This window comes from Panthera leo, chromosome D4 (assembly GCF_018350215.1).
Source record: "Panthera leo isolate Ple1 chromosome D4, P.leo_Ple1_pat1.1, whole genome shotgun sequence".
NCBI lineage: Eukaryota > Metazoa > Chordata > Mammalia > Carnivora > Felidae > Panthera > Panthera leo.
The window spans coordinates 10,475,285-10,499,872 of NC_056691.1; the positions used below are offsets into that span (position 1 = coordinate 10,475,285).

A 24,588-nucleotide genomic window follows, 5' to 3' on the forward strand; every position below is an offset into this window, starting at 1 on the left:
AGCCCTGTGTGGGGCTCTGTGCTGACAGCTTGGAGCCTGGACCTGCTTTGGGTTCTGTGTGTGTGTGTGTGTGTGTGTGTGTGTGTGTGTGTGTGTGTCTCTCTCTCACAAATAAAGACATTAAAAAACAACTTTTTTTTAAAGACTCCTATTTTATAAAGTGAACTATGAGGCACCAAAGGTGAAAACGCTTAGAATAAAGGACCACATCAGTGCAGATCTAGGAAGCCCGGGACGTGAGTTCTCCCCACCACTGGTCTTTTGCAGACACTGCAGCCTTTCTAAATGGTGGCCGAAAGCACCCCAGTGCCTGACCACCACCACAAGATCACAATTTGCCTTGACCCTTTCCTTGCGGAGAAAGCCGGGGGCAATGAGTGATTAACTCTAGCAGCATGTGTGTAAGAACACAGAAGGCAGACTTCAACTCTTCGTGCCTTCCCATTTAAAAACCACCACCACCCCTGTCCCAAACGGAGGAGAACTTTTCTCTCTTGGATATCTTTTGGACAAAACATTCGATCTTCCAAGAACACCTCCTTTTGTATTTGTAACACGTCCAAACAGATGCAGAAGAGAACGAAAATAAAAGCAAACCTATACTCTAAACACTGGATCATGTGGCATTCAGTAAATGCTACTTGGGGCTAAACCAAACATTTAGAAAAGGAAACACAAGAACTTTTCAAGGCACAGACCTTGCTGCTGACCTGAGCTGTGCATTTCAAATAGAAAAGCAAGGCCGTTTTTGTTTGTTTAAATTGCAGGATTAAGTAATGTGTTTTCCTAGAGTCATAATAACAAGCTCTGCTTTTTTTTTTTTTTTTTTTCTTTTTTTGAGCAGTGGAAAGATCCCAAAACCAATGAGTGAAAATGCAAGCCATGTGTACCCCTGCTCCTATCCTGGGTGTAAAAACCCACCACATTGCCGGACAAGCATTTCCAGTTCACTTTATAAAATTTGGGTTGCCTGCCTGTCCTTCCTAGTCCAATCACTGCTGGGCATTTGCACCTGATAGGGTGAAGGCACTGAGTAAACCTTTTGCCTCCTCTCTCCTCTGAAAAGTTGGAAAGAAAAGTACGAAAAGACTGCCAAGCAGTGGAGTAGAAAGGTTATGTATTCTTCGTGTCCTGATTTAAAACAATATTAAGCTGTTCTCCCTGTTCCTATTTAGGCACTGGATTTCATTTCTAAAACGTGGAAATTCTATTGGAACCAGGTGCTCAGCTTTAATCCTTTTCTAACCTCGGGGTGAGCTGATGAGGAGCCGGCACCCGAATACTTGGGCTCACGCTAGCAGAATGCTTCCTTCCTTCCCTCTTTCTTTCCTTTTTAACTCCACACGGGCAACACGCTCGCTCAAAATATGCAGCCCGACCTGTTTCCAGAACTGTCCGCAATTCCACAAGCAGAGAGAAGCCGCCGGCTCGGGTGTCCAGAAAAAGCAGGCGGATCTGACCAACGGGATCCGGCGATTCTAAAACCGGGCCACCGCTCCTGCAGGCCACGGGGAGCGGGTGCCCAGGCCGGAGACCGAGCTCCGCGCGCGCATGCCCGCCGCGCTCCGCTCCCCGCCGGGCCCGCTCGCCTGCCCGCCGCCCCGCCACCAGGTGCCCGCGGCGCCGCGCTCCCCGCCGGCCTGAGGCTCGCCGCCCGCCGCCCACCCGCCGGGCGCCCGCTGAGCTCCGCTCCCCGCCGGCCGGCTCCCCTGTCCCCGCACACCCACAGGCCCGCTCTCCTCTCTCCCCGCCGGCCTGCCCCCCGCCCGCCGCCCCGCTCACCAGCTGGCTCCCAGCGCGCCCGGCCCTGCCTCGGGCGCCCTCGATCGGTCTTCACCCCGTAAGGAAAAGAGGTTCAACATTCGTGCACACTTCGCCCGGCCACGCGCAGACACCATAGGCCCGGTGCTCGCCAATGAAGTCTCCCTCCGGCTCCGGTGACACCGCCCCCCGCACACACTCAGCTGCTCGGCATTCCCTGCTTTCTTAATGAAAACAGGAAACCGGCAGCGTGTGCAAATGTGGGTTCTCCGTCCCAGGCGTCGCCAGGCATAAAAATAAAGCCCGCAATTTAAACCTCTCCACACAGAGGTTCTGTGTCCGCCGTACCAGCCACTTCGTCCCCGAAGAGTTTGTGTGCCGGTGTGGAAACTAAGCAGCCTGGGGCCTGGGTCACCTGAGGAAGTTCCAGGCACAATGGGCGCCACTGTCCCCTGCGGGAAATCTCAGCACTGGGCTCATAACCAGTGACAAGCAGTCATCCTTTGACAGTATTAATCTCAACCGCGCCTGTGCCACTGATGAAAAGCTCTTCAAAAACAAACACCACCCCCCACCTTTTCCCAGCTACAAAAGTAGTCCATGCTTATATTTAAAATAAAATAAAATAAAATAAAATAAAATAAAATAAAATAAAATAAAATAAAATAAAATAAAATAAAATGTAAAGTAGAACAGAATAGAATAGAATAAAATAAAATAAAATAAAATAAAAATAAAATTAAAAATAAATAAATAAATAAATAAAATAATCCCGTACAGGCCATTTAAAGAATGAAAAAAGTCACTCTTCTCTCACCACCTAGTGGTAATATCAATACTTTGGTTTAACTCCTAGATTTTTCTGTGTTATCTCTTAACATGGTTATTTTACCCATCTGCAGTAGAAAAAGGTAATTTTTGTGTTCTTTCTTTTCAAAAACGCTTTTTTAAAATGCACTGATTTAATGTCAGGATTTGGAACACAACCAAACACATCACATTTTTCAGTGACATTTAACTGCCCGGCTCATTTTAGTTGTTTCTTAAATGCACACTGAATTATCCCCCAAATGAACTCTGGACTTCGAAATCTGGGAGTCAGGAAAGGTTAGAATTCAACCACGTTAAGGTTTGATCATTTCCTAATACTGCTTAAATCAGACTATCTTAAGTGACTTCTAATCCAAATTTTATCCTCCAGCAACTAAAAAAACAACCCGTGTTTCTCAAGGTGTCATTTTTATAATCAACTGTCCACTGTGTATTTCTTCTACAGTTAAATAAAGATACCCAGGGTCATTTTTTGCCTCCTGCTTTCACATACAATACCACAGATATGGCACTTAGAGGACCCTGAATGTTTTCCCAACTTTTCCACACGTGTATATCCTATCCCCCTGTGCTAGACTTTCATGTATCTTGAGCAACAAATTAAAAAAAATTTTTTTTAATGTTTTTTTTTATTTTTGAGAGAGACAGAATGCGAGCGGGGAGGGGTCAGACACAGGGAGACACAGAATCCGAAGCAGGCTCCAGGCTCCGAACTGTCAGCACAGAGCCGGACGCGGGACTCAGGAACTGCGAGGTCATGACCTGAGTCGAAGTTGGATGCTTAACTGACTGAGCCACCCAAGTGCCCCATGAGCAACAAATTTAATTTTAAAAATTTCCTTCACTGCTCCCCCTTGCCAATCATATACATCAATTAGTAAGATGTGGAGAACAACATGGATGTTTAAAAATGTTTACTGAGGGAATCCCTGAATATACAGTATTACTTAATGAATTTTTAAGAACATCTTAATACTCTGTAGACAGAAGTTGTTTGTTCTACATAGCGTTCAAGACAGCTCTTCCATGAAGCTGTTTTCGGTGTTTTGTTTTTTTTTTTTAAGTTTATTTATTTATTTAGAGAGAGAGCACAAATGGGGAAGGGGCAGAGAGAGAGAGAGAGAGAGAGAGAGGGAGAGAGAAACCCAAGCAGGCTCCGCACCACCAGTGCTGAGCCTGATGGGGGGCTTGAACTCACGAACTGCAAGATCATGACCTGAGCCGAAGCCGGACGCTCAACCAACTGAGCCACCCAGGCGCCCATCAGTGGTTATTTTTACACTGCAGAATCATGAGTGGTTGTATGTTGTTCTTCATATTTTATAAATTTTTACAACACCTACATATTCATGTTTTTAAAAAGATTTATAAGTCACTGTTTGGAAAGCAGGAGAAATATATTGAAATCAACTCCGAGAAAATTCATTTGGGAGGGGATGAATGGGCAACCATGGCAAAGACAGCTAGATGTTCCCCAATATGTGTTATTCCATTCTTTGACACTAAAAGAACTCCTGGTTTAGCTAGGCATACATGAAGATTGTATTTCCCTGGCTTCTTTTACTGTTAGTATGTCCATATGCAGAAATGTTATGAAACAGCGCCCCCCCCCCCTCCCGCCCCACCCAGAACCTCCCTTACAGGACACAGGAATAGCTCTCTGCCCTTTCTTGTTACTTCCTCCATCCTGCTGCCTGGAATGCAGATGTGATGACTGGAACACTAGCAGCTTCATTGGACCATGAGTTCACACATGTACGGATGGAAGAACAATGTGCTAGAAAGAACCTGGGTCTCTAAGAGCTTTGTGGATCAGAGCTATTATACCACCCCTGGAAAGCCACCTCTATACTTCTATGTGAAAGAAAGATAAACTTCTCTCCTGTTTAGCTATTCGATGTGTTGGGTCTATGTTACTTGGAGCTAAACGGAATTCTAATGGATACAGCAGTCTCTCTCCCACAAAAGAATTAAGACCAGGGCAGCTGGGGGGGGGGGGGGTCAGTCAGTTAAGCATCCCACTTCAGCTCAGGTCATGATCTTATGGTTCCTGAGTTGAACCCCGTGTTGGGCTCTGTGCTGAGAGCTCAGAGCCTGGAGCCTGCTTCAGATTCTGTGTTTCCCTCTCTCTCTCTCTGTCCCTCCCCTGCTCATGCTCTGTCTCTCTCTCTCCCAAGAATAAATAAACATTAAAAAATATAAATAAAGGCCAGATCTTGAAAAAAAGAAAAATGTTAAATGATTAACTGGGGAGATGTTATAATAAAACATTTTTATTATAAAAGTTTCATTAATTCAAGAGTAATTAGGAAAGTATAAAAACAACAGTTTAAGAAAAATCTCTAAGTGGGTTATAAAGAGACTCTTAACTGCCTGAAAACTCTTTAGGTGGGGCGTGGGGGGACTAACAGGGTTATGTCTGCTTATATATAGCCAAAAACCGCTGTCTATGTCTGCAAATTGAATCCTGAAAGTAACAGTTTCCAACTAAATATTCTGGAATCAGAGGTCTGTCCCTGGGGTTTACAAGAATTTTCTACATGTCTGGAAATCCAGTGGTGGAGACTGATCCAGGCACTACCTCTGCCTTCATTATATAGCATTTATTAAAAGCTTAATTGGGTGCAGAAAATGGTCCTATTCAGTGGAAAGAGTAGGAGGAAGGATTGTAAGAAATAAAAGGAGGTATAGTCTCGCTGGGAAATAAATGCCAAACATCCTAAACATAACGCTAATTGAGATCAGTTACAAAAGCATATTATGAACAAGAACAATATGATAGTATGTGAATCATTAATCAAAACAGAATGGAGTTAACCGAGGGCTGAGTTTTTAGGATAAGGTAAGTGATGACAGAGTGTTAAACAACAAGAGGTAGACGATAAAGAGCCAGGGCAGAGGCTGCTGGTGCAGCTGGAGGAAAGGGGTGGTCAGAAAAGAGGAGGATGGCTGGGCACCTAAGAGGCCACCAGACTCAGGCACCGGACCGGGCATCTTGTCTACTTATAGTCACCCTTAGTTTGCACACCCAGCCCCATGCTAAAGGTTAAAAGGCATCAGTAAAGATTGTCTTGATTCTGTGTGTGGATTAGACCAAGGTAGGCACAGAGTTTAAATTTAAGGGGACCAAGTGGAATGATATAATCCCCAAGTGTGAAATGTGGGCCAACCAAATAAAACGGTATTCCTACATTCGACTTACAATATTGATAAATAAAAGCAATCTTAGTCCTATCTATCCATCCACCCGTCCATCCATCTATCTATTGTCACTCACTATTTACCAGGCACTGTTCTAAGAGCTGGGAACACAGTGTGATGAAGGCTTACGGTCGGGGGGGGGAGGGGGGGGCCCCATGGGGAAAAAAACAAATAAAATGCAAGGCAGAAATGAAGAGGTAGAAACACCAGAATCTGTACTGTTGTGTCCAGGTAAGCAGATGGGCTGCTAAGAGCAGGTGCCCAGCTTCTTGGGTTCGCATCATCTCTGAGCTGACCTACTTGCTAAACATCAACGGTATCAGAGTCCCTCTTCCCCCTTCTCTCTCACGACCCAGTTTGTACAGTTTGCAATTTAGGGTAACCAAACACCAAATGTGACAGCACCAACTAGAGACAATGAGGCCAAATTCCCTTGTGTTCAGAGAGAAGCTGAAATCAACAAACTAAGGGTAATTCTACTCTTTATTTATACATTCACCACCTATCAAACTTGGTGCTCCATGAGAGTGGCCCGATTTATGGCCTCCAGAATAATTTAAAATTTCTTTGCAGTTTTTCAGCATTAGTCAAGTGAAATGGAGATACGGATATCTCAAAAATAACTTTTTTTAAAGTAAGCTCTATGCCCAACTTGGGTTTGAACTCAAGACCCTGAGATCAAGAGTCGCATGCTCTACTGACTGAGCCAGCCAGGTGCCCCCAAAATAATTTATTTTATTTTTTTATTAAAAACATTTTTTTTAAGTTTATTTATTTTTACGAGACAGAGAAAGACAGAGCGTGAGCAAGGGACAGGTAGGGAGAGAGGGAGACACAGGCTCTAGGCTCTGAGTTGTCAGCATAGAGCCCGACGCGGGGCTCGAACTCAGGAACCATGAGATCGTGACCTGAGCTGCAGTCAGATGCTTCACCGACTGAGTCACCCAGGTGCCCCTGAAAATAATTTCCTTTAAATTAAGAAAGAATTATATGACCTTGATTTTTCTTTTCTGGTGCAAAAAGGTGATTTTATTGAAGCACGGGGACAGGACCGTGGGCAGGAAGAGCTGCCCGATCTTGATTTTTCAAGCGAATTAAACTTACTTTCCAAACAATATTTGGTTTGGGCAGACAAAAAAATTTAACACACTCCCTGGGAGGTGGGAGATCAGACAGGTGGCAGTAAACTCGTCACGGTATTAACCTGTTTGTGGTGGTTCTCAACTAGGGGTCATTTTGCCCCCCAGGAGACATCTGGCAATATCTGAAGACGGTTTTGGTTGTCACAGCTGGAAGGGGTGTTACTGGCATCTCGCGGGTAGAGGCCAAGGTCGCCACTAAACATCTGAGAGCGCACAGGACAGTCCCACTCTCCCCGACAAAGGATCATCCAGCCCGGGATGTCAGTAGTGCTGAGGCGGAGAAGGCCTGCGCTCAAGGCAGGGGGCAGAGTAACAACCTCTCATAGAGCAACTGAGTGTTTGGCCACGTAAGTCATGGTGTTCGAGCCCCTCACCTCCCGGGGTGGGGGTGGGGGCATGACATCATGCACCAGTGACAGGGTGAAAAAAACACGACTTCTGAGTAAGAAAACATGACATATTTTCTACACATTCTACCACACGGAGCCACTCTTTAATAGGAGCAAAACGCACCAAAGGTTTCTGAAATAATATGTCCTGGTGGACTTTTAAATGGCCAAAACTTTGGTATTATTAGTTTATCTATTAGTTAGGAGACAAGGACTTCTTTGTGCCGATGTCACTGCTGCACACGCTCAGCCCGATCACTGACTGACGAACCACACCTTGAGAAATAATTACACCCATGTGCCACCACTTCCACACATTTTATGGATTTTTCTTCACCAGATACTCTAACGTGACTGTTGAAAATGCAGAACTTTGCTCATTCTGGTAACTGTACTGTCTCTCCTCCCACAAAGCATGAAGGCTTTGTCCATGGAGCTGAGTCAGTCCCCGAAAAGCACATAATTATCCTGGATTCCCATGTTTAAAAGCAGCAGAGGGGCGCCTGGGTGGCTCAGGCGGTTAAGTGTCCGACTCTTGGTTTCAGCTCAGGTCATGATCTCACGGTTCGAGAGTTCAAGTTCCCCATCAGGCTCTGTGCTGGCAACCGCGAGTCTGCTTGGGATTCTCTCTCTCTCTCTCTCTCTCTCTCTCTCTCTCTCTCTCTCAGCCCCTCCCTTGCTCATGCTCTCTCTCTCAAAAACAAACTAAAAAAAAAAAAAAAAAAAAAAAAGCAAGCAGAGTTGCAAGCATCCTATTGTTAGAAGCAGTAAAAAGATTCCACGTCAGCCAAGGCTGAGAGGCAGGAAAGAAAACCAGTAGGACGAACTCAGGGAGGGGTGGGGGGCAGTGGGGGAAGTTCTAGCCAAGCTAATTACTCCTAGCATGAGAGCGACTGAGTTCCAAATGAACTTTCCTAGGCTCGCATCAGCGGGACAGGGAAGAGAGCAAAGTGGAACAGATCCTTCTGGACGGGTTTAACCTGAAAGTTCTCCCGATGACATTGTTGGCATCAAAACTTTCAGACCCAAGGACCTTCCCTGTACCAAATCCACAAGAAACACTATCGGCAGAGAGAACACAATACAAAGGAGACCAACGTAAGTGTTCCTCATTCTGCTTTAAAATAACGTGTGACAGATGAGATTTCCTCTTGTTCTTTCATTCGCTGAAGAGTTACTTTGACACCAACGCTTTGTCCCTCCCAGTTACCAAACCTCGCACGACAGAGACCTGCTAGGAGTCAGAACCTGTTTTGTCAAGCCCGAGTTCCTGTTCCGGGGACCTGCCTGCCTCCGCCCTGCCTTCTCCAGGTTGCAGCTGTTCTGAAGAGCCACCCCAAGGCTTCGGGCACGCGGGAAATGACAACGGTAAAGAAAGCGAAAGTGTTAAGCCACAAGTTCACAGGAAATCCCAGGCCAAGTGAGCTGTTGTACAATGAACTGCAAGTATTATACAGGCTTGGCTTGGTGAGAGGGCTAGGTTGTGAGACGGTGTGGTTTCTCGTGTCCGTAACTCTTTGCAACTCCTGTTGGCTTCTCCCTCTGAACGTTTAGACTTCCTCTCGCAGCCAATCTCATCTCTGCTCTTTTAACCTGTGCCCGCGGACACATCTTCCACGGTCTCCCATCACCACCCCTTTCCATCCCGGCTCCATAATCCCACACCCCATCAAGGGCAGGCTGATCGAGAGCAAATGCAACGACCAGACCGAAAGAAGGATTTTATGCTCCCGTTTGGCGGATATTTATCGTACCTACGATGGGCCAAACCCATGAGCTAATAAGCACGTCAGACACAGAGCCCGTTTGGGTCAACCTGGGAAGTACAGGCGGAGACGGAAGAGACCGGGGAGGAGTGTGGCACGAGAACACCAAGGACAGAGCGGGGACCCCACCAGGAGGGAGTCTGGAGGGCCCCACCATAGCGCTGTGCTGAGGACCCCGTGCAGGGTGTGTGTCTGCAGGGTGGAGGGGAAGGCGGTGGGAGAAACTCTAGATAAAGAAACCGCACACCCACAACCTGTCACTTTCAGGCACCGAACAGAGGGGCTCTGCCCCAAGCGAGGCAGAGAGGGGACTGCGCCCCAGCCGTGCAGGGCCCTGGGAGGCACTCTTTTCCCAAGTGCCCTGGGAAGCTAGAGAAGGGTTCTCAACAAGGGAGCGAACTGCTCAGATCTGCATTTTAGTAAGACTGCTCCGGCCACATGCTGGAGTACGGATCGCAATTCCCTTCAGCATCCTGCATCAGGTTTCCGTGGGTGGCTCCCAAGGCCCCGTGAATTTTTCTCTCGGTATCACACATTCCCTTGCACGGTGTGAGTTTTATTTTTTTTTATTTTTATTTTTTTGCACGGTGTGAGTTTTAAAACAACTCGATGTAAGTGCTCGCCACAGTGTTAAAACCACCAGAACCTACAACGTGCGTTTGGGGACCTGCGGCCTACACCTTCCCCAGAAATCCTGAGGAGGGAACGGAGAGGGTCTGACAAATCTCAGCCACTCTGGGCTGGACTGGGCTGGAGACCAGGGTCGGCTCTCGGGGACTCGTCCCCTGGAGCTCTATCCATGACCTCATTATGCTGCTCAAAAAGAAAATATTTTTCTTCAAAGCAGCGGATGACTCACTGTGGAGAAAAATGATAGGATTTCCTTTTCTGAAAGTCACTAAAACATGATAAATCTAACCTGGGGGGGACAGGGGTGGCACGGGGGAGGGTCCGACTTAACTGGCTCTGAGATGCAGGGTACAAACTTGGTGTGTCCTTGAAAATCTAGGACGGGAGCAGGAGGGACTTCAACGTGACTGTGAAGCGAAGACAGCACTGCCCCTGACACCAAGCAAGCGTCTCTGTGCAGGAAGGAGAGCAAGACAGGAGACAGGACAGCGCGTTATCACCTCCCCTTAGTGCTCCGTCCCAGCCGATACTTTACCCACACCTGGCCAGGGCCGGCTCACCCAGCAGGGAAGGCTAACGACAGGGAGGACAGAGTCTGGGAGAACGTAAGCAATGCGCTCCAAAAATCCAAGACTTCCACTCACTAAGCTGGTCTCCGACCAGCTCAACTTCAGGCCCCTTGAATCACCTGTCATAGCCTGCCTGCCCGACAAGGATCTCGCTGCAGGTGGCCCCTCCCTGTGGCCTGAGGTGCGTACAACATCTAGAACTCAGAGAACACGTGCCACCTGTCAGTTATTCTCAAATGTCGGTGCACCTCAGATCAGCTATTCATTTATTTATTTTTTATTAAAAAAATTTTTTTTTAACGTTTATTTTTGAGAGAGACAGAGACAGAGTGCCAGCTGGGGAGGGGCAGAGAGAGAGAGGGAGACACACAATCAGAAGCAGGGCCCAGGCTCTGAGCTGTCAGCCCAGGGCCCGACGGGGGACTCGAACCCACGAACTGCAAGATCATGACCTGAGCCGAAGTCAGATGCTTAACTGACTGAGCACCCAGGCGCCCCAGTTATTTATTTATTTATTTTTTAATGTTTATTTATTCATTTGAGAGAGAGACAGAGAGAGGCTTAGAGGGAGAGGGAGACAGAGAATCTCAAGCAGGTTCTGTGCAGTCAGCACAGAGCCTGATACCGGGCTCAAACTCACCAACTGTGAGATCATGACCTGAACTGATATCAAGAGTTGAATGACTGAGCCACCCAGGTGGCCCTCAGATCAGCAGTTTAGAGACAGCACCCACCTGGCTCAGAAGGTTTCTTCTGGCTTCTCACTGTCCCACTCAGGGAGAATTCCAGCATCAAAATACTGTGATTGATGATATAGGAGATTACACCCTGATGAATAAACCAGGGACCTCCGAGGCCATGATGTTCTAACAAATACACTAGAGTGTCAACTAACGAATAATGGAATTATGAAAACAAAATCATCACTTAACAGCCACTATAACAGTGGCTGATTTGGGAAGGAATCCTCACCACTGGACATAGAGCTTACGAGCAGAGACTGTGCTGAAGAACAGGGTATTGGGATGGTGTCTCACTACCTTCCCATAAAATACTTATCAATCACAAAGGGAAACAATGGTCACTCTTCGGTGCAGGAAGCTCACAGACAACCTCATGGACCAGGCGGTCAAGGCTGACGTCACGCAACCCTGAGGGCATGCTCTTTCTCCGGTGTTCCTGCCTAGAAGGCATGGCGTGAGTCTGGAAACGTGGATGGATCCTATTTGAAAGGCATCCCGCAGAACAGAAGCTCTTTCTTTAAAACCGTCAAGGTCGTGCAAGAAAGGAAAAGGCCAAGAACTCTTCTAGGTTGAAGGAGACTTACAGAGACAAGGTATACGCATGACAGACATGGAAAGAGACGGAGCAAATGTGGTAAAAGGCTAACCACTGGGGAATCTGAATCTGGGTTGAAGGAGGAGTGAGAATTTCTTTGTAAATTTTCCATAAGCGTGAAGTCCTTTCAAAGTCAATCACGCATATACGTAGCTGTATAGGCGGAGTCTAGAGAGGACAGTAAACTCTCTTTGCTTGTGTCTTTAGGGACATGAGTACAGACAGCCAGTCACCAGGGAGCAAAGCCAAGACTCTGCTCATAGATGCGAATGAGGCAGCTTGCTTTTTTTGTTATTGTTTGGTTTGAGTTTTGTGGTTTTTTGTTTTTTTAAATCGGGGCCTGATGCCTCTGCTGTTCTGTATGACATATCCTTTGACCAGTGTTACATCTGCTTGAGGGATCCCTGGCAACGCAGAGGGCTTCTCAATGATTAACCTTGCAGACTGCTTTGTCAGGAGCCCCATTAGAGGGAAAAACGTCTAAAAGCTCCTTTCTGGGGCACTGAAGAGTCTTCAACAGTTTGGCCCCAAACCACCACCTCCCAGGTTCCTTCCCACCCTGAACCACAACCCACGGAACAACCTTCAAGCCTAACCACCTTCGCTCGTTCTTTTCCCTCCACCCGCCCCTGCCCTTCTCATCTGTCAGAATTAGCTGTGCTGTCCTGGCCCAACCCAACAGCCCATCCTTTGTCGAAGCTTCGCTTATCCTCAACTGCTCTGCCCTGGGAGGAACTGGTCACTTTCTTCCTTCTGTTCTAAAACACTCGGTCTACACATGCGGATGAGCAGGCGGGTCTTCCCCAACCAGACGGTGTCTCGGGCCATGGAGGGCGGGCGGTGGACAGGAACGCAGAATTTCTTTTTTTATCCCTGAGTGCTTGGCACACAGTGTGATCCATATATGTCGAAATGAAAAACTCCACATCTAGGCATCTACAGATTAATGAGGACCGGTGGAGGAAGAGACGTAATGATTAAGAGCAGGCACTCTGGGGCCAGACTGCCTGGGATTGAATCCTGGTCCTGCCACTTTCCAGCTGTTGGCAAGTTAGATCCTATTTCGGCCATATAATTGGGAAAATAACAGACCTGCTTCACAATGCTGTTGCAGACTGCTTAGATCGATGCCTGCGGTCTGTTATTATTTACTATGACTGATCACCCTCTGTGGCTGGGTGAAGCATCCCAGATGATCCAGAACGCCTCCCCTTCACCCTGCCTCTTCTCTCACACTCCATGAAGCTAGGGTTTGAGGTGTTTAGCCAATGAGTTTGCTAAAACTTTGAGGTCTATGTGGGATCTGGCTTCCGAGAGCGGATAGGGGAGATGTTGGCTGGGTCGTGCAGGGGATGTGCGTGTGGGAGCACAGGGACACGGGGGCATGGAGAGCAGGCACCAGTTAAGGGGGAGAAGTCCTGGGCCAACACCAGTTATGCAGGAAGGAGGTAACATAAAACAGGAGCAAAAGTAGACGGACACCCCCAATCTTCAAAACTAAATTATGGCCAGGGGCACCCGGGTGGTTCAGCTGGATAAGCGTCCGACTTCGGCTCAGGTCCATGAGTTCGAGCCCCATGTCGGGCTCTGAGCTGACAGCTGAGAGCCCAGATCCTGCTTCAGATTCTGTGTCTCCCTCTCTCTCTGCCCCTCCCCTGCTCACGCACGCTCTCTCCCTCTAAAATTAAATGTTAAAAAATAAAAAAACAAATAAATTACGGCCAAATTAAAACATTCCTTCCTCCTAAGAAGGGGACATGAGTAGGCACTAATTTTTTTGAACCATCTCGTGCTTCCAGCTCTACGGCAGCCCTAACAGTAAAGCCCTCTTTAACACGCTGTGCGGAGACGTGTGCTTTCGGACCATGGGGCACATCTCTGTGACGGTCTAGGCTGGCTTGCCTAAATTGGGGAAGGTATACTTTTCAATAAAGAGGAACAGGAGCTATAAATATTTCCCAGGTCACTAACAAGCAATGGGCAGCAGGGGCCGGGGACCACACAGGGCAGAGACAAGTGTGGTATGTGTGAAACGAGAGGGCTGGTAGGACTCTGAGATTCCACGGAAGTTTCTTCCAGGCTATGACCCTGTGACCATACTGCACTCACAATGTCACGACACCGCATGCAAGGTGCTCAAGCGAAGAAAGTGGTTAATGGTGGCAGGTGTCAGACCAGATGAGCCCAGACAGACAGTGCCCGTGGCCTCTTTCTTTGCCCCTTTCATCCCGTAGCACCTTCCCTGACGTGTCGCATCACCCGGCACGGCCCAACCGGCCCCGAACGCGGCCCCCCTTTGCTGCATCATCAGGTCTGGCCCGGGCATGTCGCCAGAGTCCAGAAGCCAGGCTACAGGTGAGCGGCTGGGAGGGAAGAAAGCGGAAAGGGTTACGTTCCTGGGAACGGAATGGGCTGTGTCTTAATGAAAGGCACTTTGTGTGAAGGGGGCACGTGACGCTGCAGGGGCCCTGAGGTTTACACAATGGCCCTCTTCTCCAGTGCTCCGTGCCAGCGCTCAGAGGCGACGACTCGACCCCAAATGGGTCTCGAAGTAGGGCCCTTCACCCACGGAGGCACTGCCCTCTAATGTTCACCACCTAACGTGATGAGACGTTGCTGAAATACAGCCTGAAATATCTGTCACGCATGCACAGGAGAGAAGTAGCCTGGGGACTAAGGGCCGTTTCTTCAGAACTTTCTTCAGAAACAAGCATGTCGTGCTAAGTGTAAATATAGGAAATGTGGCAGTTCAAAGGGTAATTCTGTGGAAAGCAGAGGAGTCACACAAGCCCAAACACTGGGCTTTTCTAACAAAACAGCTTGGGTTTGGGGCGTGGGGTGGTGGGGGGACAGAACTGAGGTAAACTGTATGAATCACAGCCCTTACTTTGTTTTATAGTGTTTATATAAGAGCAAGAAGCCAGCTTTAAGGCACCCAGAACGGTTCCCCATTCAAAACACAGAGCTGAAAACAAATGACCAAAAATGGATTTAGCAACAAAAAAGGAAATTCTGGAACTGAAATACACCATCAATGCAGAAACTCAAACCGTAGCATCTACGTACAACCTTTCACTCCCACGACAATGACATCTTTATGTCGAAGCCACAGCTAAAGCTGAAATGATCAATGAACCTAAAACCAAGTACCGAGTTTTCATTTCCAGCTTGTAATAAAAGCAAATATTTGTCATAACCTCTAGCGCCCCCCCCCCCCCCAAACTTCACCCTCTCCTCTTTTTTTCTTCTTTTGGGCTTTCTTACTTACCTACCCAGGAACAAAATAACTATGATTTTCAGCAAGCAGGAAGCCAAGCCTCCAGCATACTTCCCTCGTCATTAAAGGAACTATACACATTAGCAGGCAGACAGCCCAGGAGCTGCTGGAGAGAATTTATTTATACCCATTTGGAATTTCCTGACCAACTAACAGCCTGCTGGCTGCGGGGTTTCATTCCAGCACTCCAGGCGTCAGTGAGACAGCAAAAACTACCACCCAACAAAGTCGCTAGCGAGGATCTTAACAACAAATAAAGAGGTGGAGACAGACCTCTCCTGTGCCCCTTCCTATTTTTCAAACACGCTATCCTCATGTTCTTTAAACATGTGAAACGCTAACCTAAAAGTGTAGCTGCAAATCAACTAATTCTAGGAAGAAGTCAGAGAAGCAGCACATGTTTTCTGTGCACCACCCCCCACCACCCTAACTTATTCCCTCCCAAAAGCCTCCCTGTTAGAAGAACTTTTGAGCTATGGCTCAGTAGCCGTCTGCTGAAGGAAATGATTCAGTCGAATGCTGAGCCCAGGCTGGGCTGGAGGCAAGTGGTTCCCCCGCTTGGTTTATTCTTCTGTAATGCAACATGTAATTTGAAGGCTAAAAACACTCCCGGTTGTAAACCACAGACCCAAGCCTTTTTTTCAAATCGCTTTAAACATTTTTATCCAAAATCAATCATGTGACTTTCAAAGACACAGACTTAGTTCCCAAACAAGTGCATTCTGTCTTAGGATGGTAACATCTCTCAGCAACCTTTTGTTTCTGTTTTAAAACCTAAGAATGATGTGCTTCTCTAATGGAACATTATTTCTGAGAGAGAGAGAGACAGAGTGCGAGCGAGCAGGGGAGGGACAGAGAGAGAGGGAGACACAGAATCCAAAGCAGGCTCCAGGCTCTGAGCTGCCAGCACAGAGCCCTATGCGGAACTTGAACCCACGAACTGTGAGATCATGACCTGAGCCCAAGATGGATGCTTAACTGAATGAGCCACCCAGGCACCCCAAGAAAAGGTACTTTAAAACCTGCTCTTCATTTGTTCCTAACAGCACTGGATAAAAGTGACTCTAGTAGGGGGCGCCTGGACGTCTCAGTCAGTTAAGTGTCAGACTCTTCATTTCAGTCAGGTCATGATCTCATGGTTCGCAGGTTCGAGCCCCACGTCAGGCTCCACGCTGACAGAGCAGACCCTGCTTGGGATTCTCTCGCTCCCTTTCTTTGTGCCTCTGCTCTGCTCTCTCACTCTCTCACAATAAATAAATACATTAAAAAAAATAGTGACTCTAGTAGAACAAGATTTACTGAACTCTGTCTATGGGGCAAACAAGCAAAACCCGTTCTAAACAAAAAAGAGAGATTAACAAAGATTAGGGTGACTCCAAATCACCTGCTTTGCAAAATTCATAACAGCGGACAGCTATGCACAGAAAAGCCAAATTTTTTCAAGAATCCACTGAATTCGCCTCGTGTGACTGGTCCATCTGAGTGCCTGTACACGTCCTGAGTCTCACTCCATTTACCTTCTTGTTCCATCTTCCTGACACACCGCTGGTGGCTGGATGCTTATCTTTGGGACATACACCTTTCTGTGTGAAGCTACAAGGACTCAACTTTTTTAAGAGGGTGTGGGACTCATTTGGGCTTGTTTTATGAGAAATGAAAAAAACGGATTAAAAAAAAATGAAGAACAAAGCTTCGAGTGCCAGACAGTCTGAAATACAGGGTCCAAATAATTCCAAATTATTTTATCCAAAAACACCTACATTAGATGAAAGATTTGAGTTACGGGGCATCAGGGTGGCTCTGTCGGTTAAGCATCTGATTCTTGGTTTCTGTTCAGGTCATGACCTTACCATTTCATGGGTTCGAGCCCCACATCAGGCTCTGCACTGAAAGTGAGGAGCCTGCTTAGGATTCTGTCTCCCTCTCTGTCCGCCCCTCCCCCACTCATGTATACACGCACACGCTCTCTCAAAATAAACTTAAAAACAATTCTTCCTCTTTGGTGAGCTTCAAAATGAGCTTATTGAGATATTTACATACCATAAAATTTACTGATTTTTATTTATTTATTTATTTATTTATTTTTTAATTTTTTTTTTAACGTTTATTTATTTTTGAGACAGAGAGAGACACAGCATGAACGGGGGAGGGGCAGAGAGAGACGGAGACACAGAATTGGAAGCAGGCTCCAGGCTCTGAGCCATCAGCCCAGAGCCTGACGCGGGGCTCGAACTCGCTGACCGCGAGATCGTGACCTGAGCTGAAGTCGGACGCTCAACCGACTGAGCCACCCAGGCGCCCCTGATTTTTAAAAGTGTATATATAGTTTCGTGAGTTTTAGTAAACGTATACAGTGTGGCATCCACACCCACAATCCAGTTTTAGGAAATGTCCATCATCCTAAAAATTCCCTCGGGCTTGTTTTAGCCTTTGCTTTTAACAGAGAGACATTTTTCTCCGGACTTAGGAGAAAATTCTGGTATTATTCAGGCACACTATTATATTCCAAACTAGGTATTATGATCAAAAGCCTTGTTCTTAAGAACTAAAGGGATGAATCTGAACGTAGTGTTTCTTAATCCTGTGAAAGAGGATTCTGCTCCATTTTTATTCCGTAAACATTGTGTTCTGGTTAAGAATATAGCTTATTCTTACTCTAGAAGGGAGACTGGGTGGCTCCGATGGTTAAGCGTTCGACTTCAGCTCGGGTCATGATCTCAGGGTTCTTGAGTTCAAGCCCCACACCCGCTTCAGAGCCTCTGTCCCCCACTCTCTCTTTGCCCCTCCCCTGCTTGCGCTCTCTCAAAAGTAAATAGCTGAAAGCAATTATTTCCTATGTGTGCTTCCATTAAGCAGAAAAGTCATAGTATACAGATACATATCTAGTCCTTTATGACGGGTGACAGAGGATGGAAACGGTGAACAATAAAAACAGGAATGCCTTCTGCCTGGAAAGTGCCAGTCACACAGTTTCCCTCTGCCGGGAGAGAAACACACCTGTTGGCCTTCACTCTCTTTTAATTTATGTACAAAAGAAGCATCCAAGCGAACCCTGGGAGAACGGGGATGTACTTTCCTCTGATAGGTGGAAAGCAGCCGGAAAGGCTGACAGCCAGCGTGAAGGGAAAGAGACTGTAGACAAAAGCCTTCTGTGACACCAGGCAGGCCGAGGGCACTGACGGTCTTTGTCCCCTGGGTGGCCGCTGCGGGGCACGGAGGCTGCAGTCAAGCATATCTGAACCCACAGTTCTAATGCTTACTTAGCAGGATTACTGCATCGAGACTTTTATCTCTGGGGGGGCCTGACCCCCAGTCTAGAGGTAAAACCCAAGTTAAATGAAGTAGGGAGTGGTAATGGGGAATTACACTTTGGACATTTTAAGATGCAGATTTCCTGACACACCCTGCGTGTACCTTCCTCCCCCAGTACGTTCCTCTTCTCCCGGTGACTGATTACTAACGTGCTTCCGGCCTCACAGACATGGCACTGCGCCCCCATCTATCCCGACCGTCCAGTGCACACGATTCTTCCGGACCACACTGTTCGAGGCACTTCATACAAGTGCGAATGCATTTCAATTTCACCACCACCCTGTGAGCTAAGTATGGTTCCTGGTATTTTACAGATGCAGCTTACGTCATCTATATTGCTCACTCCTCCACGGCTGTGTGAGTACTACCCAGTACTGAAAAGCCACTTACAAAGTGTAGTCTTTTCTATACCTCAGAGGGCAGAGAAAGATGGGGGCGGGAGACGGGAGCGGGAAACTCTGAAGGGTAGGGAGAAGGAACATGCTTTGGCTTGGACTGTTCCTTCCCCTTCTGTATGTACATTTAAAAACTATATTCCCCCCCCCTTTTTTTTTTTTAATACTTTTAACGTTTATTTCTTTTTGAGAGAGAGACAGATGGACAGACAGACCAGACAGGGAAGGAGCAGAGAGAGACAGGGAGACACAGAATCCCAAGCAGGCTCCAGCTCCAAGATGTCGGCACAGAGCCAGAGTGGGGCTCGAACTCACAAACTGTGAGATCATGACCTGAGCCGAAGTCAGATGCTTAACTGACTGAGCCACCCAGGCGCCCCTGGATTGTTCCTTCCCCTTTGATGTGTTTTCCCGGCCTCCCAGACAAAGTTCTCCTAGGTTGCACAGACCAGCTGAAGTTATCAGTTCTGTCTGAAGCTGGCCTTTACCCTCCAGCCATGTCTTCTCTGCAGGCTTGCAGAAGGCCTGTGCCTCCCTCTGTCCCTACTCCTGCACACACCCCACACCTCGAAAAACTCGGGGGAGCCATGTCCTCTAAATCTCCATGAAGTGCGTGTCCCCAGAAGTGCAGGCGCCCAGAGCCCAGCAGGCTAATTTAAATCCTCCCAGAGGAGCCCAACTCTGCGTGTTACTCTTTCCTTTTAAACAGATGTACGCACCTGTCAGAGATTGAGCCCATGCCCTCATCTTACAGCTGAGTCAGGACTCTGGGCTGCAGCGGCCACAGCGCTGACATCACTTCTAGCTTTCGGGGCAGAAGTACCAACACTGGGACGTCCCAGACCAGCACCCTCCGTGCCAGAAGTTTTCAACCCCACTGCACAATTAAACTGCTTGGGGCTGTTTTCAAAAAACGCTGAGCTGCCCGCCCCCCAGTGAATCAGAATCTCCTGGAGCAGAGCCAGAGGCATCAGCATTTTTAGAGGTTCCCCAGATGAGTCTATACCGAAGCCAGAATTAAGGTCCTCCGCTTTAAGCCAAACAAGGTCTGCGTCTCAAAGTGTGTCTGGCTGAGGGCCAAATTGGGGGCAGCCCCTTAACCATACAATCACCCTCAGGGTCCAGATGACAAGTTCAAACACCCTCAGAGTCCAGGCCAGTCACTGAAAGGAGGGGTCCAGGGCAGCTGGGGCGGGGCGGGGGGGGGACCAGCGAGCACCTGTTCCCTCCAGCTCACTTGGCCTGGGGAAGAACCACATCCAGCAGACATCTTTGACCTTTCAAGAGAAGCTGAAGATATTAGTGTTTTTATATGAAATTACCGAATTTTAAAAATCTTGGCAATTAAATTAAAACAAAACCCTGGGTTGGCCAAACAGAACTCACTCCCAGGCCTCAGTGTGACACAGCACGGGCCTCATGGTACCCATCCGGGATCCAATTTCATTCCTGGTCCCATTCCTTTTCTTTTCCCATTTTCCAGGTGACCAACTATTTTTCTTTCCCATTTGATTATTTTTGAAAGATTTTATTTTTAAGCAATCTCTATACCCAACGTGGGGCTCGAACTCACAACCCCGAGATCAAGAGTCGCACGCTCCACCAAATGAGGCAGCGAGGCGCCCCTTCTTCCCTTAAAAAAAATTTTGTTTTTACATTTATTTATTTTTGAGAAACAGAGTGAGACAAAGTGTGAGCGGGGGAGGGGCAGAGAGAGAGAAGGAGACACAGAATCCGAAGCAGGCTCCAGGCTCTGAGCTGTCAGCACGGAGCCGGACGCGGGGCTCGAACCCACAAACTCTGAGATCATGACCTGAGCCGAAGTCAGACGCTCAACCAAATGAGCCACCCAGGCGCCCCCTTCTTCCCTTTTTAAATTAACTAGAGTCCTTACTGGAGCAAACCATAAAACAGATTAGAAAAACAATGTTAATTGTGCTGCATATTAATTTAATCACTTTATGTTTCACTTAGCTCTGTTACTATTACGATGTTTCATTAAAAAAAAAAAAAAGACATAGGAGTATATGGGGGGCTCAGTGCATTGAGCATCTGACTTCAGCTTAGGTCGTCATCTCACAGATCATGGGTTAGAGCCCCATGTCAGGCTCTGTGCTGACAGCTCAGAGCCTGGAGCCTATTTAAGATTCTGTGTCTCTGGCTCTCTCTGCCCCTCCCCTGCTCACATTGTGTCTCTCTCTCAAAAATAAACACACACACACACACACACACACACACACATACAAAAGATGAAGACAACAGCCTGGGATCCTTACCACCATTCCTCATGAAGGTAAACTTAAAGTGCAGAAGTGCTACGTATAAGAATTCTTCTTAAAAAGAGACAGACTGAAATCAGGATGCTGTGCTATCACTCTTGAGGAAGGCCGGGGTTATTTCTGCGATACTGTAGATGTGCCTCCCTCCCAATCCCTACAGAATTCAAACTCCTTACCATGCTTCTTCACCCTTCCTGGGCTCTCAGAACGGAGATGGACTGACACACAAGCTGATGTCTAGGCTGACTCCAGGGAGGGAGAGCCGTGGGAGGAGCTCCCTTCCACATCCCTGCCAGCTCCTTCTCCACCCACCTCTGCCACAGCCCTTGAAGGGGATTACAGGACAGGTCCAGCGAGGGCTTCTAGCTCTTTCTAGGCCTGTTAGGTGTGTGCAGCGTTGGGGATTGCAGGAGGGTTCCTCCTTTACATGCCTGGATTTGAAGGATGTGCTCTTTCTAAAACTTACGTGTTTTAGAAAGGGGAGATTTTCCAAAGAGAGGCCACAGTCACCATGAGGAGGGTGTGCCCATCAGAGGTGTGGCATTCTGGCCAGGAGAGTGATATTAGGACAAGGACACTGTGGATGATGGGCCTATGAAAAAGGCCAAAAAAAACAAAAAACAAAAAACCAAAAAAAAAAACCACCAATCTTCTGTCTTTGTTATACCTTACTCAACAAAGTGCATTTCCTCGAACACATGTAAGTCTTAACACCAGAGTCAGAATGATTTTCTACACGACAGGCTTTCTTCACGGTCTGGGGTGCCCCATGGTTATTACTTTCCTCAAACTTGTACAAGAGACTGTCTCACGATATACTTTCACCTAGGTCTTGAAATCAGCTTTGAAAACAGCCCATGACAAAATGGATTGAGAGGCGTGAAAATAAATAAGGAGATTAAGACTTTAAAATAGATTACCACAAAGACCATAACCACCTCAAACAAGAACAGTCTATTTAATACTCATTTATAATTAAAATTTATAGTTGATAATGATTATAATTTATTAATTATAATTTATTTAATAATTATTTATTATAATTAAAGAACCGTTTATTACCTGCCACCTAAAAGGGGTCAGAGATCTGTAGACACCTCCCCAAGAGCACCGTGGGAAGAAGGCGGGCCGAATGACCAGCCATACTCCCAACCTGAGAGGCCACCAACTCGGTTTCCCAACCACGGTTCCAACCAGCCTGCCAAACCAGACTAGGTAACAAGCCCGGGGCAAAAGGAAGCGACTGGAGCTTAACATCCTCTCTCTGGCTGGATCCTCTCTCTGGCTGGGTCGCTGACAAGAAAGAGGCCATGGAAGCTAGAAAGAACTTTCCAAAGACCTTTGACAATAATCTTCCCTGGACGGCCACATTATATCTGCTCACCTTGCCCCGGAACCCAAGGCACTTAACAGACAATATCATTTCAAACAGACCTTAGAGCACGTGATGGGGAGAAAGGAGATACGAGAACTTGCACTCAGTGGTGAGGTAAGAGGAGGAAGCCTGTAAGTGAGTGTATGCCACAGACTGAAAAATCCCCAGGGGCCCAGGCTGGGAGAAAACCGTAAAAGGTGTAACGATGTAAGACGGGCAAACGGCAGGGCTCAATTCAATCGCACAGAGACGCAAGCAGGCCCTGCGCCCATGTCTTGCTCTGGATTCGAGGCCCAGTGTTATGCCAGCACAAAACAGGTGTGCTGCAAACAGGTGCTGCTCGAACGTGGAGCCTGAGCAAACCATAATGGGCACACCTCGTTGCAGATGATGTGGCTCTTGCCTCTGGAGGCCTCCATCCTGACAGACGGGTGAGGCCCACAGCCCTAACTCTTAATGAAAAGACAGGGCTCTCCGGGAATAAAGAAGAGGAAGGGGTGAGGTCCTCCTGGAAGCAACTGAGAACACCTGTTAGAAGAAATAAGTGAGGAAGGTCTTGAGGGAGGAGAAGTAGGTATGGGAAAGAAAGCCAGAGCAAGAGGACAGTGCTTTCTTCGAGCAAGCCCCTAGGAAGCGAACAGGGCAGGTGGGCAGGAGAGCAGCAGCGGGGACGGTGCAGAAGCCCCAGCCTGTTCCACAACTCTGCCCAGAACTGGTCTCTGGCTGCCTGGGGCCCTGGAGGGCTGGGAAGGCGCCCCATGATTTTCCCAGGCATCAGGACCAAAGAAACAGAAACAGATCATGATTTCTATCCAAGGAAGGTCAAAAACAAAAGCCCAGAGTTAAGAGGAGGGAAGAGAGATTAAAGTTCGTGAAAGCGAACATGTTTGGAGAGACAGAAAGAATAATAGAAGTATAGAAAATCCAATGATCCTTAATCTTGCCAGCCATCCTTAAGAAAACAAAATCACAAAGAAGGGAGAGTAAGGCAAAGAAAGACCAACTTTCACAGGACCTCAGGGCTGGTCCAGGTCACTAAAAAAGGGAAACAGCCGTCCCTCTGCCAAACGAACTTCTGCGTAGTCATTTAAAAGTGAGCTACTGGGGGTGCCTAGGTGGCTCAGTCGGTTAAGCCTCTAACTGCGGCTCAGGTCATGATCTCGTGGCTCGCAGGTTCGCGCCCCGCATCAGGCTCTGGGCCGACAGCTCAGAGCCTGGAGCCCACTTCGGATTCTGTGTCTCCCTCTCTCTCTGCCCCTACCTTGCTCATGCTCTCTTTCTCTCTCAAAAATAAACATTAAAAAAAATTTTTTTTTAAGTAAAAAAAATAAAAGTTCGTTCGACCGAATGAACGAACTCATTGAAGTATTTTTACTGAGTTTTCTATCATTCCTTCTGGTTGTTCCAAAACTGCACCCTGACTTATATTCACCACTGTCTGCGAAGTATTTTTTTCATATGAAAGTGGCCAGAGGACAGAAGAGCAAAGAATAATGTCCCAGAGGGGAAACCCCAGCTTTGAGGCCCCTTTACCTTTACGGAAGATTTCCTGTTTGGGGTTTCTTCATTGAAAATCAGTCGGCTGAGGGGCCAGAAGTTCGAGGCGCCCCAACAACGTCCAAGCAGCCCTGTTCAGGGAACCCACAGCTGCTGCATGTGTGAGTGATGCATGAGACTGTAGAAGAAGGTGCCCAGGAACTGGTGGGATTCCTTCCCACACGGGGTGACAGGGAGCCAAGCACAGAAGCTTAGGATGTGAGGTGACTGCTTCCCCTTCACACTGCCAAGCTGCTGTCCCTGGGACAGACTTGGAACCCGTGTAAAGCGTGGTGCTAATGGAAAAGTTGGCGGTACAGGGCATCGGTGTTTTGCAATTTTTTTCCTGTAAGCTACATTGTTGGAATGGTTTGACATGCAAACCTCTCCCTCCACCCCTACCGGCCCACAGACTTCCAGCTCTCCACCCTGGTACGCGACAACAATCAGCACATCATCGGGCTGACTCACCACCTACAGGGGCGGGGTCCCGGCTGGGGTCCCCGAGGCATAAAGCCCACAGGTACCGATGCCTCCTTGGCCAGCTCGTGGGAAGACAAATCAGTCTTTGTTCTCCCAGCTGGACGGGAACACGCCAGAATGTGCTGCCTCCAAAAACATCTCCGCGGTGTGTTCCTGAGATGTGTTAATACATCCCAGTCAATCAATTCGGAATGCTGGTGGAAAAGGAAATCAACCAGCCATACAGGGTGGGCGCACGGACGTAGCCGAGGAGGACACTGACAGCAGAGGAAGAAGGAACATTTCTGGCTTTAATCAGAAGAAA

At 47.6% G+C, this 24,588-nt stretch overlaps 1 protein-coding gene across 2 annotated transcripts in view; it reads right to left on the reverse strand.

The window, feature by feature from the left end:
• KANK1 (KN motif and ankyrin repeat domains 1) overlaps positions 1-24,588 on the reverse strand; it is a 211,079-nt gene that overhangs the window by 34,078 nt on the left and 152,413 nt on the right. The window lies entirely within an intron of this gene.